General features: G+C 35.3%; 1 pseudogene; it reads left to right on the plus strand.

Moving 5' to 3' along the window:
• The first annotated feature begins 1,213 nt into the window (after positions 1–1,213).
• Positions 1,214–2,391, plus strand: LOC133337705 (uncharacterized; annotated as a pseudogene).
• The last annotated feature ends 3,600 nt before the right edge of the window (positions 2,392–5,991 follow it).

Here is a 5,991-nt window from a genome sequence, read left to right on the forward strand (position 1 = left end):
GCAAAATGTTGCCGATCTATCTCAAATAAAATATGTGATATTTATCTAAATGTGAATCTAACTAGATCTATCCATAAAGAATGTAAATCGACTTCAAACAAATATAAATAGGTCATCCGTTGGGCTATATCTGTACTTCTAGAAAACGCAACTACGCAATTCTATGCTCAATTTTGTATGTTGTGCAAAATTTGATGTCAATCTGACTAACATGAGGAGTAATTTTAGAACATTTTGTTCCTATAAAATCAATTTATAATAAATGGGAGCTATATCTAAATCTGGACCGATTTTCACGAAACAAGGCAAACATCACTCTAGGCTCAATTCAGTACGCTATGCCAAATTTCGTGCAAATCGCAAGATATATAGGGACTTTGGGACACCAGTTACATGAAATCGGACGAAACTATATATGGGAGCTATATCTAAACCTTGACCGATTTTCTCGAAACTTGGCAGACATCACTCTAGGCTCAATTCAGCACGTTATACCAAATTTCGTGTAAATCGAAAGATATATAGGGACTTTGGTGCACCATTTACATGAAATCGGACGAAACTATATATGTGAGCTATATCTAAATCTGGTCCGATTTTCACGAAACTTGGCAGACATCATTCTAGACATAAATGATTTGGCCAACACTACTTTCGAAGAATTATAAACGGAAAAAACTAAGCTAATATAGACACCATACTATGGTGAAGGGTATAAAAAGCCAAAAACCGGTTCCGAACGGGTCGATTCAATTAGGCGAGATATGACGGTCGGTATACAAATTCTGTGGCCCACAAAATAAACTCAAATGTGAAATATGTAAACAAAAACACAACAACGAGAGAAATAGCGAACAATTTATTATTTTGCCGGCAATGAATCATAGAGGGAATGACAACACAATTTCGAATAAGTGTTAAATACAACAACTACAATATCTAGATGAGTACATACGTGAGAAATGGTACAAAAACCCACTTGAGTTTATAGAAATACTCTTTAAAGTTTTAATAGATAACACAATTGTGATTAAAGAGACGTGTAGTGTTCTTTTGATACTATACATTAGGGTGGTCTGTAAAAACGAAATTTACAATAATTTTCAATAAGTTGAAAATCAGATATAACTATATATGCTTTAATATTAGATGGTTTTCTCTTCATTACATCTTAATCCCCTTCTATTCATTTTTCTTTTCATTTCTTTTCCAGATGGTTCAACGATTACGAAATTTTTCATACTCAAAACCGAACATGAATCAGAACTCTACAAAGAATTAACCGAAGGCACTGACTGCTTCCAATATGAACACGTCACATATCAAGAACTTATACCGGCATTTGAAAAACTATATCGTGAGGCGGGTAAAGACATTCGTTTCGGTGCAAAATATTATAAATTGCCCACCGAGAAAGGTCATCTGCTATTGGAAGATCTGTGTCAACGAAATTTTAAAAATGCCAATCGTTTGGAAGGTCTCGATATGAAACATGCTAAACAGGTGTTGAAAAATGGCACAATGGCATGCCGTTTCGGCAGTCCATAAGGAAAATATTGGTAAATATGATGAGGATCTAATTATCGGGGCCTATAATGAGAAGCTGCGTAAGGGGATTAGCAGTTTCTTTGAGGGTATGACCAAATATATGTTACGCTGTCTGCATTTATATGAAAATCATGAAGACTACAAGGAGAAGATTGTGAGTTAGCATTTTTTAATAATTTCCTTGTTTTATTGTTTAATTGTTTCAAAATTTTTTTCATTTTAGGAAAAACTGCTCCACTGTGTCATCGATGAGCTGTGGAAAGCCACCAAGGTGGACGAAACGGAATTCAATGTCCTCAATCACTGTGATTGCTGGACCAACAATATCATGTTCCAATACGATGAGGCGGGCCAATTATTGGACACCTATTTTGTTGATTTGGCAATGCCGAAATATGGCAGCCCCGCCCAAGATTTAATGTATTTTATTTTATCTTCTCTGCAAGCTGATATAAAAATTAAACAATTCGATCACTTGATACAATATTATCATGAAAATTTATTGGAACATCTAGAACTGTTACAATATTCGAAGCCAAAACCAAGCCTCAGGGAGCTGCACATGCTGCTGCATAAATATCGCATTTGGGGTAAGAGGTGCCGAATCTCAATTTCAAAAATTGTCTTTTCATGTTGACATCTTCTTCAGGTTACTGCACAACAGTTGGTGTCCTGGCCGTTGCCCTGCTAGACTCTTCGGAAATATCGACATTTGATAATTTTCTCGGAGACAGCGATGATGGTGACAAATTCAAATTGATGATGTTCACCAATAAACGTTATGTCCAACATGTCAATGTCATATTGCCATGGTTGCTAAATCGTGGTGCATTGGATTTTTAAGCGATCGTATTTTGTATTATTTCCTGTGTACTTAATTTTTGTAATTTTGTATTAATTGAGCTTTACTAATTTTGTATTAAAAATAATTATTTTACTTTGTAACGACGGTTTTTTGGAATAAGCTCACCGGGTCCACTGTTTGTAACAGATTTTATGCGAGACTAGTGTTTTAGTTCTATTAAACCTTTATTTACTTTAAAATTCGAAGACATTGCAAAAATAAAACTAAGACTTATTACTAGAGACCGGTAGCTGTCTTTCAGATGTTTTTTTATACCCTCCACCATAGTATGGAGGGTATATTAGTTTTGTTTTTCCGTTTGTAACGCATCGAAATAATCATTTCCGACCCTATAGAGTATATATATATATTCTTGATCAGCGTAAAATTCTATGACGATTTAGCCATGTCCGTCTGTCTCTTGTAATCACTCTAGCTTCTAAACGAATTGAGATAGAGCATCAAAATTTTTGTATAGAGTCTTTTGTCTGCAGGCAGGTCAAGTTCGAAGATGGGCTATATCGGTCCACGTTTAGGCATAGCTCCCATATAAGGGTACCCCCCATATTTTGGTATTTTGGGGTTCTTGAGCGTGTTTTTCGACCGAATTCGCTGAAATTTGGTACTTTGAGTTCTTATTGGGTAGCAAATCTCCCCACTAAAAATTATAAATAAAGGTCAATTTTTTCTGGTACCCCCCATATAACGGTACTCCTCAATTTTCGGTATTTTGGGGTTCTTGAGCGCGTTTTTCACCCGAATTCGCTGAAATTTGCTACATTGGGTTCTTATTGGGTACTAAATGTCTTTATCAGAAAATTATCAGAAAATTATTATAAATTATATAACGGTACCTCCTACTTTTCAATATTTTGAGGATTTTGATCGTATTTTTCCGCCGAATAAGCTGTAATTTAATATTTTGAGTTCTTAATAGGTCCCAAATCTCTCCACAAAAAATTATGAATATAGGTCAATTTTTTCGGATAGCCCCCATATAAGGGTACCCCCAATTTTCGGTATTTTGGGGTTCTTGAGCGCGTTTTTAACCGAATTTTCTGCAAATTGGTATTTTGTAGTCATATATGATACCAAATCTCCCTACCAAAAATTAATAATATTCGCCCCCATTTTGGGGTAGTCCCCATATAACCCCCTTTTTTATATTAAAATGGTTATCTGATTTGTTCCGCTTTTTGAGTTTGGTTCTAAGTCTCTGATGTAATCATTTCACCTGTGGAGGATACTGAGATAAACAAGTAGAACGTAAGGTTCGATAATGAACTATGGAGGTTCTGGAGGTATGGAGGTTCCAGAAGAAGTGGACCGATATTCCCCATTTTCGAATTTGAATTAAGATTGGAAGAAATTATAAGATGGACAAAGTTTGGATGAAATCTAATTTTTTTGAAACGGATTTGGTCCAAAGAAACATGGGGTCTAGAACCAATATTTCGATTAGCCACATTTTCACCGTGTTAAAGTGTATACACCCTCAATAGCGATAAATCTGAAGGTATAATTATCCATTAAAATTTTCTGAATTTTTTATTTTTGTTTACATAATTCCTTTTTAGAAATGTCGGTATAGGTCCACTTTTTGGTATGTTCCCTATATTTTCATTTCTAGTACTTGTCAGTACATCTATGGTGGAGGGTATCCAAAGTTCGGCCCGGCCGAACTTAACGCTTTTTCACTTGTTTATATTAAAATGGTTATCTGATTTTTTCCGCATTTTAAGTCTCTGATGTAATAATTTCACCTGCAGAGGATATCGAGATAAACAAGTAGAACGTAAGGTTCGATAATGAACTATAACCCGCATTTAGACCTAGCCCCTGTATGGAGGTTCCAGAAGAAGTGGACCGATATTCCCCATTTTCGAATTTGAACTAAGATTGGAAGAAATAATAAGACGGACAAAGTTTGGATGAAATCTAAATTTTTTGAAACGGATTTGGTCCAAAGAAACATAGGGTCTAGGACCAATATTTCGATTAGCCACATTTCACCGAGTTAAAGTGTATACACCCTCAATAGCGATAAATCTGAGGATATAATTATCCATTAAAATTTTCTGAATTTTTTATTTTTGTTTACATAATTCCTTTTTAGAAATGTCGGTATAGGTCCACTTTTTGGTATGTTCCCTATATTTTCATTTCTAGTACCTGTCAGTACATCTATGGTGGAGGGTATCCAAAATTTGGCCCGGCAGAACTTAACGCTTTTTCACTTGTTATAATTTGCTTAGCCGTTCTTTCGTAGTCCAGATCAGCATTAATACTAGTGGCAGGGATGGTAACAGGTTTTTTAGTATTTTGAGACCTTAACAAGTACTATATCGGGGGAATTTAACAGGACGATTGAGGAGTTCGAGACCTGGATAAGTAATCTCTGAACAGCTGGGATATGGATGCTTCTCCTAGATTTTGCTTACGTGGTGCTATGCTAGATATAGACAAATTGTACTACAAAATTTTGTACTGTAATAGAACTTAGTAAGTACTCAATCAAGGATATGGATGAATACTACAACGACAGGCATTAATAAGTACCCAAAGAGCATACGGTAAGATTTTTAAAGAAAGCGATCGTGGTGCTTCAAAATACCTTAAAAAAGTAGGTTGCGGGTAATAAATTACCGATCTGTCTTTTTCAGTCGAAACAATACCGCAGTCGACTATATGATCCTTCGAAGGTGGGTCAAATCGCACAAAAGTTGTTCGTGAAAACAAACACTTCAATGCATATGGTCACCAGTTTCAGCACCAAAACTGGTCATGTGACGACTATTCCGCCGTTGCAACCTAAGAGATCAGTTCTGAGTGGTATATCACAATTGGTTTTCCGAAATCTTGAGCAGAATTTCGAAAAACCAACTAGAGAAGTCGAATCAATTTGAACCATGACAATGCGAACTTTCACACTTGAGCTAAAATCAGCCAAGAATGGCAGAAATATTTATTGTAGCTTTGGCACAGGTCCATGTTTTAACACAGACTTTTGGGGTGCATTCAAAAATCCTTAAGTTAATCTAGTCATATATATTTGGACTATGTAATGGTGTTATGTGATATTAGGCTTTTCACGCTCCAAAAAAATAGTGTTCCAAAATACAATTGAAACAGTTGAAAAACGTAAACAGGACTTCTTATATATTTATTTTTTTTCGCCATGGAATCCGATATGCCAAATTGTAGCAACTCCTATTAGAAAATTCGGTTAAAAATGTATTAACACCGAAAAAAACAGATAACTTTTATTTATATCAAAACTTCAACCTATATATACACCGAACATATATGCCAGGCTTCCAAAACCCTTCATACCAAATTACATTCCTATCGGTTGGGAAAACACCGAAAATGGGATGTTACCGATCTATGGGAGCTATACCAAGCCGTAAAATGACATTTATAATTTTTAAGGAAGACTTGATTTCCCAAAATCTCAACACTACATACCAATTCTGACCGCAACAGCAATTTGCCATACTTCAAAATACCCTGCAAACAAATTCTTATTTACAAAATTATCATTAACCAAAGAAAATAACAATACGTATACAATTTCCCCACTCATTTCCTGACATTAA

This window comes from Musca vetustissima, unplaced genomic scaffold (assembly GCF_032173495.1).
Source record: "Musca vetustissima isolate MV318-11 ecotype Yass unplaced genomic scaffold, APGP_CSIRO_Mvet_v1 utg410844, whole genome shotgun sequence".
Lineage (NCBI taxonomy): Eukaryota > Metazoa > Arthropoda > Insecta > Diptera > Muscidae > Musca > Musca vetustissima.